Genomic DNA, 22,762 nt, shown 5'->3' with positions numbered 1-22,762 from the left:
GAGCTTTAAGCCAACTTTTTCACTCTCCACTTTCACTTTCATCAAGAGGCTTTTTAGTTCCTCTTCACTTTCTGCCATATGGGTGGTGTCATCTGCATATCTGAGGTTATTGATATTTCTCCTGGCAATCTTGATTCCAGCTTGTGTTTCTTCCAGTCCAGCAATTCTCATAATGTAGTCTGCATATAAGTTAAATAAGCAGGGTGACAATATACAGCCTTGACATACTCCTTTTCCTATTTGGAACCAGTCTGTTGTTCCATGTCCAGTTCTAACTGTTGCTTCCTGACCTGCATACACATTTCTCAAGAGGCAGATCAGGTGGTCTGGTATTCCCATCTCTTTCAGAATTTTCCAGTTTATTGTGAGCCACACCGTCAAAGGCTTTGGCATAGTCAATAAAGCAGAAGTAGATGTTTTTCTGGAACTCTCTTGCTTTTTCCATGATCCAGCAGATGTTGGCAATTTGATCTCTGGTTCCTCTGCCTTTTCTAAAACCAGCTTGAACATTGGGAAGTTCATGGTTCACATATTGCTGAAGCCTGGCTTGGAGAATTTTGAGCATTACTTTACTAGCATGTGAGATGAGTGCAATTGTGCGATAGTTTGAGCATTCTTTGGCATTGCCTTTCTTTGGGATTGGAATCAAAACTGACCTTTTCCAGTCCTGTGGCCACTGCTGAGTTTTCCAAATTTGCTGGCATATTGAGTGCAGCACTTTCACAGCATTATCTTTCAGGATTTGGAATAGCTCAACTGGAATTCTATCACCTCCACTAGCTTTGAGGAGGGGACATATAAACAGACCTGGAATGAAATGCATAGAGGGATTCCCCTTTATGAAAGCCATGGCCTTTAATTAAGGAATGCTGCAACTTCCAGTGATGCAACAAGAAGGAATCAGGATGAATATCTTTATCCTCATCCCACAAACCAATCGCCAGCAGATAATCCTACTGTCTAATTTATAGCCAGAATACAAGGGAGTCTGCTGAGACAGTCCATGTAGCTCAACTTGATAGAAAAAAATATATGGGGTGGGAAAATGACAAGAGGGTCACCCAAGTGATATGCTCAGCTTGTAAATCGTAGTTGTACCTCAATTATCAAAGAATAGAGTACTCCCTTCACCTGCTGTGTGAAAACTTGATGCTGCATCGGTCTTCAAAACATTTCTTTTAGAACAATATGCTTCCTTTCAGGAATCAACCTTGATTTTATAGCATTGCCTCTTGAGATAAATCTCAGTTTTCTAGGTTCATTTGAGATGATGCTGTTGCGATCTTTAGTGATAGGCAGTGATGTTTTGCCAATACTACTACTAAAGAAAGGCAAACGTTCCATTGATTCCTTCTCTTTGCCAATAACAGAGGAAAAGAAGTTTGTCAACACTCAACAGAAAAGCTGGATCTGTGCAGATTTGGCCTGCTGGTTGGGTCTAGTGGGCTTAAAGGCATAAGCCAAGCTAGGGAGACTCGTCAGTCAAAAACTAACTCAATACAAATAGGGTTAACAGTGGTTAGAAGGGATTTAGTGCCAGGATATTACTTCAGAAATGGGTAAATTTCAAAGAATCTCTGCACAGATGTATATACCTTAGCCTCTTTCTCAACAAAAAGTAGTTGTCAATGCTGGGGGCAGTTAGCTGAAGTCCTTTGAGTGAAAGACAAGTCCTTCAAACTGTTGGGAAGAAAAGACAGAAATTTTAAGGCTAAGTGGTATTAACCTTGCTTTCTTGTGTCTCCAATTGCCTTCCATGTTGCTAGTTTGAATCCACATTTGTTAATCAAGAAACAGATGCACACAGATCTGACACATGCTCAGAGCATACCAACTAGGAAGAATGGTGCTGATAAGCCACCCATGTGGAAATATACAAAGATGCCCTCACTTAGCTCTTCTAAGAAGACAGAAAATGTCTAGCATTTTAGGATAGCTGAGAAAGAAATGTGGAGAACACAAATTTACACACATATGTCAATATATGGCACCGATTCTGAGCCCTAGGTACATATTAGAATCACCAGAAAAGGTTTTAAAATGCCCATATTGTGGCTTATCCTCCATAGATTTTGAAATAAATGGTCAAAGTTAGGATCAGGCACCGGTATTTTAAAAATATTTCTAGGTGATGCTAAAGACATTCAAGTTTGCAAACTTTTACATGCAGGCATGGGATTCTGTCAAGTTTCTTAGAACTTTCTTTAGGTTGATGTTAGGAAGGCAAAGAAAATGGCATGACTATTCAGTAAGCAAGAGTTCATGTCAAGACTTCAAAAAATATTTTAAGGAGGGGAATGCTAAGGCATTTTCATAGTGATTTGTAGAAGCAATAAGATCATGTTTAAGAGTATGAACTTTGGAATTAGAAAAACTTGACTTTGAATTTTATCTCTGTGATGTACTAGCTCTGTAATTTGAGAAAATGTCCACATCTGTAAAAATTGATATAATAATATCTACCTTGTGGAATATCTGTGAGGTTGTGTGTGCTAAATGTGAATCAATCATGTAAACCACTATCATATAGCTTTTGTTCAGTAATTGACATATTCTTCTCATATTCAACCATACTTCAAGCCCAGTTCCTTTACAGAGATACCTGTGCAATCCTGATAGCCACCTAAAAGCAAAAATAAAACAAAACAAAAATCCTAAAATAAGCAGTTTATCAATAGAACTAAGATGTATAATTTGTGGTATGAACAGAAAATTACAGCTGAAATCAAGCTATCATTTTCATGATGCACTCATTTATTCAAAAGCAAGTTTAGTCATCAGCTTACATATTCCTAAAATACACCACTTTGGTCTAGACTGAATTGTATATGGAGAAAAGATATTAAAAGATTTCATTTCAATCCTGAAGTGCTAAAATAAGCCCATCGTAAAAGAAATTCAAGAGAAATATAAACCACATCGTGTATCAAAAGATCATCCCTGATCCGATTTTCACTTGAGAAGTAGTTCAAAAAACACTAAAGGATAACTTTTTCCAAAGAAAAACAATCATAACCCTCCTCCCACAAACTAAATCCAAGGAAGCTGGGTCAAAATTTATTAAAATGGAGCCACAAGGAGATGGTTGCACAGAACTTAAGCTCTGCACATTGAACAAAGCATTTTTGTTATGTCAATAAAAGATCTCCTTGGTCATCGACTTTCAAAATTACAACCAGAGTGGGAGGCACCTTACCCATTTCTCCAGCCTCTAAAAATATTTCCTTTCAGAACAGTCTGTCTGTAAGACAAATCTGTTTGCTCCAGCTCCCCCCTGCTCTATGCCTCACGTGGGAGTACTTGCAAATGGAGCGCCTGGAGGGATCAACACAGGTTTCTAAAGCAAACATAACACAAGTGCTATTCATGGGCTACACACTCCACAGCTGTAAAACGAAATGTGTAGGAGCAGCCCCTAATGGCATTCAAATCATGTACTAAGAGTTCTCAAGTGTCAGGTGTTTTTCATTTTCTACTAGGGGAGGAGATATTCACGTGCTGATTTCCTACACTGAACAGCTTTGTAACCCCTGCAGAGTGAAGGCGCACTGTGTTTCTGAGTCTCTATTATGTCAGATGAATGCCACAGTTAGAGGCCAGAAAGGACATGTGATCCAAGTTTAGATTCTTTTTTCTTCCAGCCATCTCTCAGCATTTCAGCCGCATGAATTTTGTGTGTATGCATGGAAGAAAACTCATAGAGCATGTATCAATGTTAAATTTCCACATAAAAGACTAAGGCCACATATTTTTCTATCTGGGTATAATTTAATACTTCTGTACACACTTTGATCTCATTGAAGGTTTGAATTTTCAAAATGGCCTCTTGCGGTGCCCCAGTTGGCTGCCTGTCAAACCCAAGCATCAGGCTCACTCTAAATAGTATGGGTTCTCATTGGAACAATGAGGTTCACATTATACATGCTGAGGGAATTAAGATACATTTTATTTATTTAAATCTTTTCTTTTTAAACTTTAAATGTGACTTGGTCATAGACTATAACAGAGAATATTACAACCTATTTTCAGAACACTAAAAGGCACACTTATTATAAATGTATCAATAATTTCAACTTAGAGTGAAAGAGTATGTGTGAAACTAAGTTGGATATTCACCATTATAATCTAAATATTTGGGATTCTGTGAAATCTAAAACATATTTTACCAAACACTTTTCCCATCACACTTCAAGTTGTGTATTTCAAAGCTATTCAGTCCATTTATTCCAAATTCATTTATATTAACCTTATTAGGGCAGTGCTTTGTACACTAAAAATCGACATGCCGGAAGACTTATGGTCTCTTTAAAGCCATTTATCTTAATTTCAAAAGGCGACTGGAACTCTAGGCTAAAAAAGTTTCCTTCCATGTTGAATTTTAAACATCTCCTTTAAGAAAATGGACAAAGTCATTTGTTGTCTGAACATAACATGTGGGTGTTTAGGTGCCACTTTATATTCGATTAAACACATATAAAAGAAAGAAAGCATTTCACAGGATTTTGGAAAATGGCTGAGTCAAGCACGTGAGAAGTAGTTACATAGAGGTGCTGTGTCCACGATTTTAGTTAAAAATTATGTATTTAGATGGCAATAAGAACATGCTTTCCAGGGCAAATTAAGCCCTTGTGTGGTGATTTTTTTTTTTTCTTTTCTTTTCTGTAACCAATGTCATTGTCTTCCTGTTCCTTGTTCTCTAAGCTCAAGCAAGCTGGGTCCTTGAGGAATAGCCTGGAGATACATGTACCAAAAAACCAACAACTCTGCAGATGATAGTACATAAGACTAGCTGCAAAGAGCCTGTAAAAGCTAAACGGGAGAAAAAATAATATGCAATCTTGTTTAGCTGTCTTCATACATCTAAGATCTATATTCTTGGTTGTGAAGAGAGAAATAGTGAATTTGGTGGGGACTGACATGGAATACACCTGACATTTTAATAACATGGACCTCAGTTCAGAGACATACTGAGGGATCTTCTTCAGTGCTCTGTCCCCTCTCTAGGCCCGCTCACTCTGGCCCTCAAGAACGTAGAGGATACATGATATAGTCGACTCTCCCAGTCCTGCCGCCTCTGGCTAGTGAACGAGCTTCTTAGAACTGTTTCTTCATATTTAAGGATAATTAAGATACTTACCTATATTTGCCACAAGGTTGTAAAAATTGGCATGGTGTATGCAACGTACTTTTACCACAAAATAGTTGAAGAAGTAAATTAATGTTATTTTAAGAAGTAAGTAAGTCTGCCTTCTGACAGCTATACCATATACCATCACAGAATAGATTAGAGGGGAGATAATGAGTCACTCTAAAGATACACCAAAGTAACTTTAATAATGACAGTGACTTATTGAATAAAACAATGTATTAATCATAAGGAAGATTGGCCAGAAGTGTACAGTGATCAAAAGGAATGCATTTTATTCAGCAGAAATTTCTCATGAGGAAACCCGGCTAGGAAAGCAGTAAGACTGCCACGCACCCCCTTCTCTTGGAGCAAGGGAGGAGAGGAGGTGTGTCAGCGGGGCTGTTGGATCTTCAGGTCGTCAAAGAGTTCTAGTCAAGATTTGCTTGTATTATGTGTACTACAATACACATTTCCATGTATTCATAAATTACCTTTTAAAACATTCTGCAATCATTTCCATCACTATCATGAATAATTTCCAACACTACCACAATCATCACCAAAATTCTTAAAGTGCTTGCCGAAGAGAACTACTGATTCGAAAGTCTTACTCGGACTGTGATGTAATTATAGAACTAGATAACATATTAAAGATAATATAACTGGGTTCCAATAATGAGGGACTGCTAAGGGAGCTAAAAGTCCTTGATTTCCCTATTTCACTTAACCTGAATAGTATATTTAAACATATATTGGAATTTGTGTAGGACTGTATTTTATACATTGGCTTCCTGTTTAAAAAAAGTTTAAAAACCATCAACCTAGTCCTGCTTTTCATGTTACAGGTGCATAAACTGATGCAAAAGGTGAGTTGCTATCTCCAAATTGCCACAGTAAGTGGCGACATGATACAATCCAGTTCTCATACACTGGATTCAATTGTCCTTTATCTTTACCACAGCATCTCTTCAACTCTTCTTTCCATACAAGAGCAAGTATCCACATTTTTCTTGGTAGCTTTGAAGTTATTCTTCCAGGGACACAAGCTTAGAGCCTAAACTTCAATTCACTAATCAAAGTTCTTAACATTTCTTACCAGTTTATTTTTACCCTAAGGTAAGATATGGATTAAACAAAGAGTAACTGAAGACTCTGTACGGTAGATCTCTATGAACTATCATTACTTCTCTAGCCTCTTTCCATCCCTCAGACCCAGATAAGAAAATAGCAAGGATATTCAAGAGGCAAAATTATATTTTCTGATTCTCTGGGACTTACTTGATGCTTATCAAGGAAGGAATCTTTTGCTGAAGGTGGGTAGGGAGGGCATGTCCAAGAAACTTCGGACTCATAGTTCAAAGATGACCACACAAAGCACGTGTTTAGTTAATTAGGAGGTTTTGGGAAGGAGTAAGATCAAAAGATCATCAAAATTTTATCCTATTGGAACCAGATGTCAGACTTTCTACCCAGGTTGGAGGTCTTATTCCATACATATCTACCAAGCCCTCTCCTACCTGTCTTCTCCTTTCTTTGATTTCCATGTCTTAACAGATAATTCTTACGTGCACTACAGATTTTCTTTGGGTACCATCTCAGTCTCCAATTTTGTTTCAAACTCCCACACATTTAACTCCTAGTGACATAGCTCTCTAGCTTAAATATTTCAGACATAAGTATGTTTTCTTTTCTTATGTACATATATTCTGATCACTAGAGAGAACGTCCTACTTTATCTCCTCTGCTCATATAATTACCCGTGTTAATAACAAATATCTCCACAGTGTCCCTAAAAGAGTGATGAAGCACTTCATAACGTTATGCATGCTTGCAGGTAGGAGGTGAAGGGGAACTCTGACAGGAAAGCGTCTCTTCCCAAATGCCTCGCCATGTTTCGCATTTCATTCTTTAATCATACCCAGCCAGCCACTCTGCATCTCCATGACAGAGGCTCTCTCAAAGCCTTCTTTTCTTTCCATGCCATGACAGCCCCTCTCAACCAGAATGTATTGCAGCACAACACAGCTCTGTGACAGCTCCCTGCTTCCTGTGCTCCACTTCGCTCTTCTAACAGTCATTTCCTAAATGCAACCATCATTTTTAGGTAGCTAAATCTGACCAATCTTCCAGGCCACACACAGGAATTACCTCCTTCCAAAGGCTTCATTCTCCCTACAAGTAACTGCTTGTTCTCTTGGATGCTCTCAGAAACTCTTTTCTTATTTTCTGGAACTTATGGGGAGTTGAATGGAGCTATCTTCCTGGAAAAAGCCCCCCTGAAAGGCACTGCCCACATCTAGGACTTAGTCTTTATTATGGGTTGAGCTGTGCCCACCCCCATTCATATTTTGAAGTTCTAACTTCCAGCTGCTCAGAACTAACCTTATTTGAAAATCGGTCTTTGCAGACGAAGTTTAGTTAAGTTGAGGTCATTAGGGTGCGTCCAACTTCATTCTGACTGGCGTCTTCATAAAAGGAGGAATCTGGACACAGAGACAGAGATGATATGAAAAAAATACAAGAAGGCAGTTATTTACAGGCCAAGGAGAGAGGCCTGGGACAGATTCTTCTTATACATCCCTTGGAAGGAACCAACCTGGCCAACATTTTGTTTTAAAAGTTTAGCATCTAAAACCATAAGACCATAAACTCCTACTTTTAAAATCATCCAGTCTGTAGTATTTTGTTGTGGCAACCCTAGCAAACTAATACAGCTCTTCTCCTTTTAGGCTCAGAAACCGCATCTTTCAGAATCTTTATGTATTCACACCCAGAGATGCTGACCCACATTTTAAAGAAGCAATACAAGAGACTGATGTATAAAGCCAAAATGATAAATCACGAATTACACTAATAACTAAAACTGCTGATGGTATCACACACTTTTGTTCTCTGGCCAGCACATTCTCTTTGAGGATTCACACCATTTGGAAGGCCTAATCACAATCACTGAATTGTACAGTGAGCATGAACACATAGCAAATGAAATAAGAAACAGGATTCACACTCACTGCATGTACTCAAATGATATGTTTGCTGGTGGGACAAATCAAGTGAAGGCTTTGGAGTACATTATCTTTGCCTTTACCCAAGCCGTCAATACAGGAAGCACTGTTTGGCTTTACGCCTTGCATTTACTTTTCCTTTTCTCTTTCCTAATCTTATCCAGGGGTCTGGGCCCTGCCCCACAGCAGGATGGTAGTCCTGCCATCTCCCTCTTCAGTGATAGATTCAATAATCCAGTCTGAAGTCAATCCACACATGGGCCTTCCTAGGTTCCCTAAGAAACTGATATTTCAATTTCAGATTCCTGTTTCTTACTATTAAAAGCATCCTAATTGCTAAAGAACATCTTTTTTCTATGCTTCCTAGAATACTTTTAATTCATACTTTCTTTCTTTGGTTTGCTATCATCACCAGCCTTTATTAGGTTAGAAGACCCTTCATTTTATGGTGACTTTGCTCATCTTTTATCTCCTGTGTTCTGTGGGGATTTAGAGTTGCAATTCCACTAGGAAAATTGATATATGGGAGAAATAGTGCTAGGAATTCAAGGCAAGCAAGTCATTGCACACATGGATTAAGTCTTCTAAGTAGAAGACATGTGAAAATACATAAACTCATAAAACCAGATCCTAGATTGTAATCTATGGTATGGAGAAAATAAGCAGGGTGCTGGTATAAAGAACAAGGATAGATACTTTCTAGGGAGAGTGGTCACAAAAGCCTCTTGGATTAACTTTAAGCTAAAACCTTAAATTTATAGGAATCACTTCAGTGTGGCCCCCAGGTGCCACTCTCAGAACTTTCACATTTTCCTGTGCATTATTTATATAATTTGCAGGATATTTGTCATTATTTTAGACTATTATTTAGATACATATCTGGATTATGAACTCACCTATTCATTTCAATATTGGACTTCCCTGATAGCTCACCTGGTAAAGGATCTGCCTGCAATGCAGGAGACACCAGTTCGATTCCTGGGTTGGGAAGATCCACTGGAGAAGGGATAGGCTCCCCACTCCAGTATTCTTCATTTTCCCTGGTGGCTCAGCTGGTAAAGAATCTGCCTGCAATGCAGAAGACCTGGGTTCAATCCCTGGGTTGGGAAGATCCCCTGGAGAAGGGAATAGCTACCCACTCCAGTATTCTGGCCTGGAGAATTCCACGGACTGTATAGTCCATGGGGTCGCAAAGAGTCAGACATGACTGAGCAACTTTCACTTCACTTCATTCATTTCAATGTTTGAGGAATTCCTTTTCTTATGAAATTGGCAGTGGCTACTACCCATATTGAATACAGAATTTTAGAAATCCACCTTCTCAACCTCCTGTGCAGTTGTGGCACGTGCCCCAGGATCCAGGAATGAGAGGCACACACTTAGACCTGGAAGCGAGAGCAACTTCTCTCAGGTAGTGGAACCTGCTGCAGTGTCACAGTGAGGGGTTCTTGAGCCCTATAACGAGGTATTAAGTGAAGCATCCAGTCCTGTTTCAAAGAAGTGGTTTATACAGCAAGGATTTCTGTGGTGTCCAGGGCACTATATCCAGCTATTTAACATTCATTCTAGTTCTTCAGTCCCATCAAGATTTCTTTGAATTCCACAATATCCTTTTAGAGGACTTCTTTTCTATTTAAAAGTTGGATTCTATTGCTTGCTGTTAAGAGCCCTGACTGATACTTGTGTCTTATGTCACATAGCTTAGGATAATCACATCAATTTCATAAGAGCACTGCTTGAATTGGATTTTTTTAATATTGTTTATCAAGTCATCATATTGTCTAATATACTGTAGTTGTTCAATGTGTATGGAATAAAAACATTCTTTGAATTTTATTTTCCCTTTTAACAAGAGGAATAAAATATAAAATATACTGATTGCATATTCTTTATCTTATAAATATAGGTTTAATTACCTCAGGTGTACCTCACAGAGTTAAGCAGAATTATCTTCAAATAAGCCTTCTTTTCTTCTTTCCTAAAATCACATTTGGCAATGCATATTGGTCTCCTTAAGAAAACTATTGATATGTGAGTGTCTGAGTAAGAAATCTCTCTTGCATTCCTTAGTTCCCAGTATGGAAAATTTTGAGCCACTATTTTATATTATCTGATGATAGATATGTACCATTCCTTCTTTCTTTAGCTTAGGTGGAAGAAAGCTGCAAATGGTTCTGAGAGAATAGTAACCCATGGTATAGAAAGCTCATAAAATAGCATTTTTGACTTAAGAGTTCAGAATCTAACTTTTAATTTAGAATCATTAATGATTTAAGCTATATAACACTAACATGCTTCTTCAAAGAGATAGGATCTCTAGGTAACAAGTGCCCATTTGAGGGGACAACACATGCAAGCACCTGATACACATATATTTTCTCAGTTCTCACTACAGTCATCTATTTATATCTGACTACTGAATAAATGGGCTTCCCAGGTGGTGCTCGTGGTAAAGAACCTGCCTGCCAATGCAGGAGACATAAGAGACATGGGTTCAATCCCTGGGTCAGGAAGATCCCCTGGAGGAGGAAACGGCAATCCACTCCAGTATTCTTGCCTGGAAAATCCCATGGACAGAGGAACCTGGAGGCTGTAGTCCATAGGATCACAAAGAGTTGGACATGACTAAAGCAGCTTAGCGTGCATGCACTGAATGAACAGTTTCAGAAAAGCTGGGGATCTTGCCTAAAGTTACAGAAGGTTGTTGCTCAAGGATTTGAAAATGAATCCATCTTAATCCATTCTCCTCTACCACACAGTCTCTTTAGGTCGTTAGTAGGTAAAACTGGCCTTTCTTTCATTAAAGTCCTTTCCTTCATAGATATGAAAATAAAGCTAAGAAGACCAGAACCCTACCTCTCTCTTAGAATGATGCAATATATATGGGAGAGAAAATAATGAATAGTTTACTTGAACATGATTACTGTTTTTATCATTTTAGTGATCAAATTAATTACATATATTCACAGCTGCGATTCCTATTTAGTTGTTTTTTAGCACCTAGCACAGTCTTCAGTCATAAGTTCCTGATAAGAAAGTAATTGAGTACTATAATCCACTAAAGTACAAACAATATTACTTTACAATCCTTAGACTAAACAATCGTAAAAAATAAATATTATAATTATGCACAAAGTAAAATTAATTAATAGGCAAATGTGGCAGAAGGGGCCCAGATACTTGAAGTCAATTGAGAAGTAAACAAAAGCAAGTTACATATTATATTTAATGATATTGGGTAACATTAACATAAATTAAAATTTTAATATAGGAAGTAAAAATTTACACTAATTTAGAGACCAAATCTCAGGACTAATTGATTATATCACAATGTAATTTATCCATGTCTAAAAGGATTTGGAAAACCTGGAGAGTCCAGAGAAGGAAACCAGAACAATTAAATACTGAACATATTCAGAGGAGATGAAGTTGGCTCTACAGGGAAAGTCAGCTATGCAATGGTTTAGTGAGTAACTTCAGTCAGAGAATCTTTATTAAAGTGGCAGGTGCCAGTCTCTTCAGAGCACCTGACTTGAACAGCAGGAATTGAGACCTTGGCTAATGACAAAGGAAACTCCTCTTCACAGAGGTTTCCCTCATGACTTTTGCCAGACAGTCCCCCCAAAGTCATCATTAGATCACTTTGCTTATTATTAAATTTCATATAACTAGAATTACGGACATCAAACCTATCATGAAATGTGATTTTCTCTTCTGGAGTATCCTATTCTACAACACAGAGTTCCAAACAGAGCATTTATAGTACAAGGAAGACCTGATTACAGCTGGAGTTCCAGTCAAAAGCCTGAAAATCAGGGTACCATGCAGACCCCAAGAGCTCATTGTGTCATGGTCTGCAGGATGATGACCACTCTTAGTTTAATTAGGTCCCATTTGTTTATTTTTGCTTCTATTTCCAATATTCTGGGAGGTGGGTCATAGAGGATCCTGCTGTGATGTATGTCGGAGACTGTTTTGCCTATGTTCTCCTCTAGGAGTTTTATAGTTTCTGGTCTTATGTTTAGATCTTTAATCCATTTTGAGTTTATTTTGTGTAAGGTGTTAGAAAGTGTTCTAGTTTCATTCTTTTACAAGTGGTTGACCAGTTTTCCCAGCACCACTTGTTAAAGAGATTGTCTTTAATCCATTGTATATTCTTGCCTCCTTTGTCAAAGATTAGGTGTCCATATGTGCGTGGATTTATCTCTGGGCTTTCTATTTTATTCCATTGATCTATATTTCTGTCTTTGTGCCAGTACCATACTGTCTTGATAACTGTGGCTTTGTAATAGAGCCTGAAGTCAGGTAGGTTGATTCCTCCAGTTCCATTCTTCTTTCTCAAGATAGCTTTGGCTATTTGAGGTTTTTTGTATTTCCATACAAATTGTGAAATTATTTGTTCTAGCTCTGTGAAGAATACTGTTGGTAGCTTGATAGGGATTGCATTGAATCTATAAATTGCTTTGGGTAGTATACTCATTTTCACTATATTGATTCTTCCAATCCATGAACATGGTATATTTCTCCATCTATTAGTGTCCTCTTTGATTTCTTTCACCAGTGTTTTATAGTTTTCTATGTATAGGTCTTTAGTTTCTTTAGGTAGATATATTCCTAAGTATTTTATTCTTTCTGTTGCGATGGTGAATGGAATTGTTTCCTTAATTTCTCTTTCAGTTTTCTCATTATTAGTGTATAGGAATGCAAGGGATTTGTGCACTGGGACGACCCAGAGGGAGGGAAGGAGAGGGAGGAGGGAGGAGGGATCAGGATGGGGAACGCGAGTATACCTGTAGCAGATTCATTTCGATATTTGGCAAAACTAATACAACAGCAAAATCAGAACATGGGCTTCACAGCCTCACCGCAGGGTTCGAGTTCTACCTCTTTTTCTCTGTAGCTGTGTGACACTGGGCAAATATCTTTTCTCTTTGCCCCTCTAATTCCTCCCTTTACCCTTCTCCCTTTTCTCTTCTCCCTGAGAAACCGACCTTTTTGCAAAATATGTGCTCAGACTTGCCATTGGGTTCAGCCATTGGAGGACCTCAGGAGGACTGCAGGTTGTAGGAAGACAGTAGAGTCTTTTTTCTCCTTCTGCATCCCCTTCCTAAAGTGGGTACTGTCTTAGCTGACTGTCTCTACTGAAATCATGAAGTCATTTTCAAGACACCTTCTCTGCCTTTTCCTTTGTTTTGTAATAGCTTTTCCTCAGTTATTTCAGTCCCAGGCTACTGCCTTTTCCTTGGTAATGCCCCAACACTCCTTTCTCATCTTTGTAACTATTTTGTATTTAAAATAAAAAGAAAAAAGAGAGATGAAATGAAAACAACAAGAAGAAATAATTTGAGTTATTAAATTATTCCAATTTGAGTGTGTTATCTGTGTCTAATTCTGTCACATGAAAAGTTTTCATTTCCTATTTTACTCTATGAACATGAAATGTACATACGGTGCTTAAATCGGTATTGATGGGAAGTAAATATTCAATGACCATTAGTCCTTCAGGTGGAGGAAGACTGAAGAACATGCTGTTGGCTTCAACTTGGTTCCCATTTCAAAGCAACGGGTCTTACCCATCTGATGCCATCCCTCAGGCAGAGCTATACCTCCTCTATTGCTGGTCTGGAAATAATTTCTTTTGATAGGGTAAGAGAGAGAGAGAGATTCCTCTCCCCAATACCATGCTCAGTTATAGCTACCTAAGGCCAATGTAGACCCTATCTTCACTCAAGTACAATGAGTTCTTCCAAAGACACTCACTGTGCTGGCATAACTGAGTCCAAGAAGCCCTCCAGCATCAGCTACATGATGTGTCTTTAAACACCTGTGTCAAGTCCAGCTAGTCATACTGATTCCAGACTGTTAGCAAACTGTTCACTTACCATGGCTGGCATAACAAAGTTCCACAGACTGGAGGACTTAAACTGGGAAATTGGTGCCTTATATTTATACAATAAACGGACCACTCAAATTACTTTTATTGGTACTGAGAGGTCTTCTAAGGCTGTCTGTGGTTGTATATAAAAATGGAATAGACAAACTAGCAAGTCATATATATATATATATATATATATATATATTTCCCTTCAACAGTTAGAACTGTACATGAAACAATGGACTGGTTCCAAATTGGGAAAAGAGTATGTCAAGGCTGTATATTGTCACTCTGCTTATTTAACTTATATGTAGAGTACATCATGGGAAATGCCAGGCTGGATGAAGTACAAGTTGGAATCAAGATTGTCAGGAGAAATATAAATAGCCTCAGATACACAGATGACACCACTCTCACGGGACAAAGCAAAGAAGAACTATAGGTGAAGAGGAGAGTGAAAAAGTTGGCTTAAAACTCAACATTCTAAAAAGTAAGATCATTGCATCTGGTCCCATCACTTCATTGGCAAATAAATGGGGAAACAATGGAAACAGTGATAGACTTGATTTTCTTGGGTTCCAAAATCACTGCAGATGGTGACTGCAGCTATGAAATTAAAAGACACTTACTTCTTAGAAGAAAAGCTATGACCAAACTAGACAGCGTATTAAAAAGCAGAGACATTACTTTGCCAACAAAGGTCCATCCAGTCAAAGCTACGGTTTTTTTTGTAGTCATGTATGGATGTGAGAGATGGACCATAAAGAAGGCTGAGTGCCAAAGAATTGCTGCTTTTGAACTGTGGTGTTGGAGAAGACTCTTGAGAGTCCCTGGGACTGCAAAGAAATCAAACTAGTCAATCCTAAAGGAAATCAATCCTGAATCTTCATTGGAAGGACTGACACTGAAGCTGAAGCTCCAACACTTTGGCCGCCTGATGCAAAAATTGATTCATTGGAAAAGATCCTGATGGTGGAAAAGATTGAGGTAGGAGGAAAAGGGGACGACAGAGGATGAGATGGTTGGATGACATCACCAAGTCAATGGACGTGAGTTTGAGCAAGCTCCGGGAGATGGTGAAGGACAGGGAAGCCTGGCGTGCTGCACTCCAAGGGGTCTCAAAGAGTCGGGCACGGCTGAGCAACTGAACAACAATAATATCCTTCAACAATCACCTCACTCCACTACAAAGATCAATTAAATACTGAAGCTAGCTACAAACTGTGGAATCACCACTCCCCATCAACTATTTCCAAATGTAATAAAAATTCACTCCTCTTTGACTGTTAACTATTGATATGTCTAGAAGCAGGAATCTGAACCAGGTGACCTCTTGAGAAGACTTTGTCATCAAATTATGTCAAGAATTAAATGGCTAGCAGCCTGGAGGAATTTAAAATAAGTCCAACTCTAATCCATAGGATGACATAGAGCCAGGTACGGCTGTATTAATCAGCATGTGGCAAAAATGCTTATGCCTGCTAATGAGATGACAGTAGCTGTGTTGAGCAAACTGTCATGGTGAAAGCATCCCTGCCTGGCTCCTATGCCCTTGGGCACTTTTCCAGTCACCAGGTAAACAGCAGCAGCTGAGCAGGACAGGCTTTAGAGATGGAATTCATGAGCATAAACTCTCTCTTCGACTATTACTTCTACTCATTGAAACATTAATCCTGACAAACATACTAAAGGGGGAAATTCTAGTCTATACTAAAATAACATTAAAAAATAAGAAATAGATTTTGTTGCCACATAAGGATTCCCTTACAATAGTCAAGAGAAAAAAAAATAATGCTGGTGAAAGCTTGGGCTGAGAGCTTAAAAATATTGCGTATTAAATCTTGCTAAACATTAGGAATAATGTAATGGAAACAGAAGGCTATATTTTATATCTGCAATTTCCTTTCATAGGATACTGTCATCATTTTAGGGAGAAAGGGCAGAATAATCCTATAATGAAACTTACTTATTACATCATTTTATTTTCATAACAACCTTGTTCTCATTGCATTTTATACAAATGAGCACTAAATAAAATGCTAGTTAAAGTATGTGTTTGCTTTAATATATAAACAGATGAAACACTCAATTCAATGAAGTAGGATGGAGCATTAACCTTTAGGGAGCAAGGGTTGCTGACTAAGGATTGATGGAGTGATTCTGTGTTTTATCAAATCACTTAAATCAAAATGGAGTGTAAGTTAATTGGCTATTTCAAAGCACTGTAAAGACAGTTTCATGGTTTAAAAAGCATCCGTTTCCATTACCATCAATGCAATAAGTGTAAAACCATTTTATGCTATTTCTACATGCTTTTATTGTATAGAAAGGAAAATGCATTATATTATGTTAAGGTACATGGATTTTTTTCAACATTTCTTCTTTGTGAAAACTTATAACTTATGGTAAATATCCTCCCCCCCAAATAGCTCTAATGAATCAGATAAAATGCTGCTGCTCTACTTTAATAATAGGGAAAATTTATATGAAAAATACAAAATGTCAAAATTGCGCTTGTGCATATACAACAAAAACATAAAGAAAAATCATTTAACATATGTAAGAGAGAAGGCAAAGTGATTTCTTTTATTATCATCATTTTTAGAATTCATCAAATAAGTAATATCAATAAGAAAAAAAAAAGGTATAGCACAAAAGGGCTTACGGTGAGAGTTAATTCTCTTTCCCACACTTTCCCAGGTACTCGGCCTTTCTCACTACAGTCAACTATCTCATGAGCTGTTTTATGTTTATAAATATATATATGTACATACATAAACATGGGCATGTGTATTTTTCCAAGTTAAAAAATAATAAGCAGCTTTTTATATTTTTATCTTTTTACTAAAAAATATATCTAGGGGATTATGCTTCTAGCATGAACATATATGCACACAGACACACATAGACACACATCATTTTTAATATTAATATCTGCATAATATCCCCTCTGGGAGTGCACCACTATTTAGCCGTCTTTTGCTGACAGGCATTTAAATTGTTTTCAGTGTGTTCTTCTTATAAACAGTTACTGCAATAAGTCCAAGTAACTATGTCAAATCCACATGTAGAAATAAGTTCAGTCCTAGATGTAGAATTGCAGAATCAAAAGTTTATGGGCATTAGTTATTTTTACAAAAATTAAAAATTTCCACACTGCTGAGGGAATTTCGGGGCACATATGAACCATTTACTACCTAGTTAGGTTGCACCAGTTTATACTCCTTCCAACAGTGAACGAGAAGACCAGTCTGTACTCTGTTCTCCAAAGCTGTGCAGCTACTGTGCATTCATTTATTCAGGGATACAGAGCACCTGCTCTGCCAGGTGCTGGAGCTATTTAAAAAATATGATAGGGATAACGTCCCTGATACTCTGGAGTTTATGCGTTCCTCATATTATGTGAAAAAAGCTAACAATTTCATTGATAAAATATTTTAGGTAGTAAAAAGTAAAACAAAATTAAAGTAGACAAGAGGACAGAGTGTGGGTTGGGAGAACTTAGTTTCTCCTCTCTCTTAGCAGGGTGGCTAAGGAAGATATTTGGAGAAGGTGACAATGGAGTAAAGTCTAAATGAGACGAGGAGACAGAAAGATTCAGAAAGGGCCAGCTGAAAGAGGGAAAACAAGTAGAAAGGTCTGGAAGCTCCTTACTGGATGTGTTCAATGGGGAGCAGGAAAACTAGCCAGTCTACAGTAGAGGAGGGGAGCAGAGGGCGGAGATTTCACAGCTACTTAGGACTTCAAATAAATTCAGTTAAAAAGCAGCTGTCTTAAACTATATTTTCATTCCATTTATATAAATCTAATTCTTTAGACAAGCATCCCGATTTTGTTTTTACTGTGATATCATTGTTATCATTTTTGATAGATGGTCTTGCCAGGGGTGAGAAGGAATACATAATCGTTTTTATCTGAGCATAGAGAGACAATTTAAAAGTGTTGCTCCTATTATAATTAATGAGAATTAAAGATCTAAACAGCCCTGACTAAAGTACAGACAGTATCCCTGTATTTCTGAACTCAATATGACATATATATATACATATATATACATGTACTGACACCATATAATTATGATAAACAACGTCATTATAACACAAGGGAAACTAACTGGGATGCTGCCTTTATTTTTTAGCAACTCTCTCTCCAATTTCAAGTGAAAAAAAGGTCTTGCTTCAACTAAATTATTAATGTTGTAATAATCTGTCATTAGAATCAATACCTGCTTTATTATTCATAGTGCATAGAGAGCTAAAATGGACCTTTCCTGAAATAAATTTAGTCCTTGTCACAATACAATATGATTTTACAATACTGCTAATGTGCACAAAGCATTCAAATATAGAATATTGACATGTCAGAGATTTATGACAAATGTGAGAAGAAGATGCATCCAGGTTAAGCTTTCATGTCACTTGACCGAGATTAAAAAAAAAAAAAATCAATACTATTCATAATGTATCTTTCACCCACAGTCTTAAATGAAAAACCTTATAAGCATAGAGGGATTTTGTTTATTTCTCATCTTGGCTATACAAATACTCTAGAATTGAGGTTAATAGAGAAAATAAATGAAAACTAATTAGTAGGAAAGTGAGCTAATTACATTTTGAGAATATACAATGACGTAGGACCAGGGAGCTAGATACAAACTCATATGCTTTCCCTATTTTTATCTTTACCTTTATCTGAAGGTATGTTTAATGTTTGTGAAATGGAAGATGTGCAATGCTGTGGGCAACAGTCACACTTCTCTACTCAACTTTGACTTTTATGGATTTTACAACATGCAAAATATCCAGCAAATGCATTTTTATTTTACTTACTGTTTCCTATTTCTTTCAACACAACATGGTTTTTAGGTATATACTGAGCACAATGTTCAGTTCCTGTAATTCTTTTCATCCCTAAAGATTAGTGTAGTCCAAATGTTGGTATTCTATTACCCTTGTCAGTGAGTAGTTGAGAATAGGCAAGTCACTTAGTCCTGGTCAACCATATATAAGGAGAAACCTCTTAGGGGATTTTGCAAAAAGAATCTTTCTTTTTAAAACGAAGACTCAGAAGAAAGAATGTAATGTTATTCTTTCTTCTCTGAATTTTATCTAGAGATTCAGGAACTTCTAGAGTTATCTTGAAACCCTGGGGGAATTTAGCCCAGCTGACTTGGAAAGAACACAGTGCTGAGAGATGAAATAACTCCATTATTCTGTGAAATTGTCTTTAGATAAGTCTGGAGACTACCTTATCTTTGGGTTTAAGACAAATATCCAATTTGAAGTCATTTTGAGATGCAATTTTATATTGCAGCCAAAAAGTATCTTAACTGATGCTATCCATCAGTCATGATCAGAAATTAATTGAAGATTAATTATTTTTCATAGTTTCATTTATTCTTTGATTCAGAGACTGTAGTCTGCAACTGTATTATCATGGAATTAAAATGGCTAATGACTCTAATCATAAATAACTCAGCCCATTTTAGCTCAGAGAAATGACAGTAGTCCTGTTTTATAAACTTGATCTATAGTTAAATATTTTTATGAAGAGTCTTTATCTCTGAAAGGTTTTTAAGCATTACAATAATTTCATAAAACTCTTTCATTAATAGGTTGATCCTGAGCAATAGTTATCCATACATACATTCAATAAACATTTACTCAGTGAATAATGAGAGAGGTAAACACATAAAATTGTGACAAATGCAGTAATAGAAATTATGCCCAAGATACTCTGATACCTTGAAAGATAGGCAGTGCCTAATCTAGCACAGATGAAGAAGAAACATCAAGAAAGGTTTCCTGGATAAAATTCTGCCTGAGCTGAATGTTGAACAATGATTAGAGCTTGCCAGATGAAAGAAGGATATGATATGAGGATATAAGAAAAAGAAAACCAAATAGATCAATAAAGATAGAAAAGTATACATGTGAGAATTATGAGTCCAGGGAGTGGGACAAGAAGTGAAAATAGACAAGGCTGAAGATAACAGTAGCAAATACTGGTTAAAAGCAAAGATTTTAGAATCACAGTGTTTTGAATGTCAATCCCTCATTCAAGCAATAATTGCCAAGTTTCAAACATATATCCATTTCTGTGACAGACAGTAAAAATCTTTGTCATCATGAAGCATACATTCTAGAGAATGAGTAACAAAAAAAAAAAAAAGGAGATAAGCAGAAATGTGGGTGGGGCGGGGGAAGAACTGTCAGTATAACAGGTGTTATGAAGGAAACAAAGGGCTGAGGTAGAAATTAACAACAAATATCTATTTAAATAGGATGGTCATGGTGGATCTCCCCGAGAAGATGCCAGGCTGAACTTAAAAGCTGAAACGGACTCAGCTTTATCAGGAATAACAGCGTGTTTCCAGTCATCTCAGAAGAACTGCCATGTCTATGACCCAGTCATAAACATTTCTCTCTCCACTAAAGCAAAACCATTTTCCAAAAGGAATAGTAATCATGTCCTTGCTTTTCTTTATAATTGTATCATCCAAGTGTGTATCCCAAATTGCTGTTGTTTGTTGTTGTTTAGTCATTAAGTCACGTCCAACTCTTCTGCAACCCCATGAACTGAGGCCCACAAGGCTCCTCTGTCCATGGGATTTCCCAGGCAAGAATACTAGAGTGGGTTGCCATTTCCTTCTCCAGGGACTCTTTCTGACCCAGGGGTCTAAACTGTGTCTCTTGCATTGCCAGGCAGATTCTTTACCACAGATCAGATCAGTCGCTCAGTCGTGTCCGACTCTTTGCAACCCCATGAATCACAGCACGCCAGGCCTCCTTGTCCATCACCAACTCCCGGAGTTCACTCAGACTCATGTCCATCGAGTCAGTAATGTCATCCAGCCATCTCATCCTCTGTCATCCCCTTCTCCTCCTGTCCCCAATCCCTCCCAGCATCAGAGTCTTTTCCAATGAGTCAACTCTTCACATGAGGTGGCCAAAGTACTGGAGTTTCAGCTTTACATCATTCCTTCCAAAGAAATCCCAGGGCTGATCTCCTTCAGAATGGACTGGTTGGATCTCCTTGCAGTCCAAGGGGCTCTCAAGAATCTTCTCCAACACCACAGTTCAAAAGTATCAATTCTTCGGCACTCAGCCTTCTTCACAGTCCAACTCTCACATCCATACATGACCACAGGAAAAACCATAGCCTTGACTAGACGAATCTTTGTTGGCAAAGTAATGTCTCTGCTTTTGAATATGCTATCTAGGTTGGTCATAACTTTCCTTCCAAGGAGTAAGCGTCTTTTAATTTCATGGCTGCAATCACCATCTGCAGTGATTTTGGAGCCCAGAAAAATAAAGTCTGACACTGTTTCCACTGTTTCCCCATCTATTTCCCATGAAGTGGGGGGACCGGATGCCATGATCTTTGTTTTCTGAATGTTGAGCTTTAAGCCCACTTTTTCACTCTCCACTTTCACTTTCATCAAGAGGCTTTTGAGTTCCTCTTCACTTTCTGCCATAAGGGTGGTGTCATCTGCATACCACTGAGCAACCTAAACACTAAAGTTTAATTTTTCCCATTTCTCCTTTTTAGTTTACATAAGTTTTTTAATGTGTAGTTTTATCCTCAATCTGTTGCTTTTTTTCTTACGTGTATCTATTGAAGAAACTTGGTTATTTAATCTGTAAAGCTACCCACCATATGATAAGAAATAACTTTTATCAGTCTACTTTTGGATAGCTCTTTTGTACATATTACTTTGGGCTTCCCTTTTGGTTCAGCTGGTAAAGAATCCACCTGCAATGCGGGAAACCTGGGTTCGATCCCTGGTTTGGGAAGATCCCCTGTAGAAGGGAAAGGCTACCCACTCCAGTATGCTGGCCTGGAGAATTCCATGAACTGTATAGTCCATGTGGAGAAGGCAATGGCACCCCACTCCAGTACTCTTGCCTGGAAAATCCCATGGATGGAGGAGCCTGGTAGGCTGCAGTCCATGGGGTCACAAAGAGTCGGACACGACTGAGCGACTTCACTTTCACTTTTCACTTTCATGCATTGGAGAAGGAAATTGCAACCCACTCCAGTGTTCTTGCCTGGAGAATCCCAGGGACAGGGGAGCCTGGTGGGCTGCCATCTATGGGGTCGCAGAGAGTCGGACACGACTGAAGTGACTGAGCAGCAGCAGCAGTATAGTCCATGGGGTGGCAAAGAGTCAGACACGACTGAGCAACTTTCACTTTCACATGTTACTTATCTGCCCTTCTGTCCTTTTGGAAAGTTTAAAAATAATATCCCTCACAGGGCCCACTCTTAACTTCCACAAGGAAAGATATCCTGTCAGCACACTCCCATTTTAGGGTTGGATGCCTTGTCTGTTTGGTGTATTGGGGGATAAACTTGGGGAGAATCGGCTCAACTTCCTTTCTTCCTTGTGAGAGTTGTCAGAGCTAGTGCAAGCTTCTGCATCTTCTTGGCCGCTACTGACAGGCAGCGGTTGGGCAGCGCTGGTGGTGGAAACGCCTGTCCCAGTTCAGAACTGTTATGCCCGCTTGTGTTAGAGGGCCCACCTCTGAAGAGCAGTGCTGATAACCACACGTGGCTAACTTAGAGCTTTGTCCTCCACTGGGCCTCACCAGTGATACAAGCAATATTTTGGTCCTATGGCATGTCTTTGCTTTATTTCTTCAAAAGTTCAAAACCCTGAGAAGAAGATTAGTACCCTAAGATCTAAACAAACATCTGTTCATTTTATTTCTAGGATCACTGTAGAAACATGTAATGATGATTTTGGACTGT

The 22,762-nt window shown here is 38.1% G+C and overlaps 1 long non-coding RNA gene across 1 annotated transcript in view; it reads left to right on the top strand.

Moving 5' to 3' along the window:
- The window catches only part of LOC132345723 (uncharacterized), a 91,824-nt gene extending 71,371 nt beyond the window's left edge, over positions 1–20,453 (top strand). The window contains exon 4 of the long non-coding RNA XR_009495219.1: positions 20,292–20,453. This is a non-coding gene — a long non-coding RNA (uncharacterized lncRNA). The remainder of the gene's footprint in view (positions 1–20,291) is intronic.
- The last annotated feature ends 2,309 nt before the right edge of the window (positions 20,454–22,762 follow it).

This window comes from Bos taurus, chromosome 7 (assembly GCF_002263795.3).
Source record: "Bos taurus isolate L1 Dominette 01449 registration number 42190680 breed Hereford chromosome 7, ARS-UCD2.0, whole genome shotgun sequence".
NCBI lineage: Eukaryota > Metazoa > Chordata > Mammalia > Artiodactyla > Bovidae > Bos > Bos taurus.
Note: the sequence above shows the minus strand (reverse complement) of the source record. Positions and strands in the feature narration are given on the sequence as shown.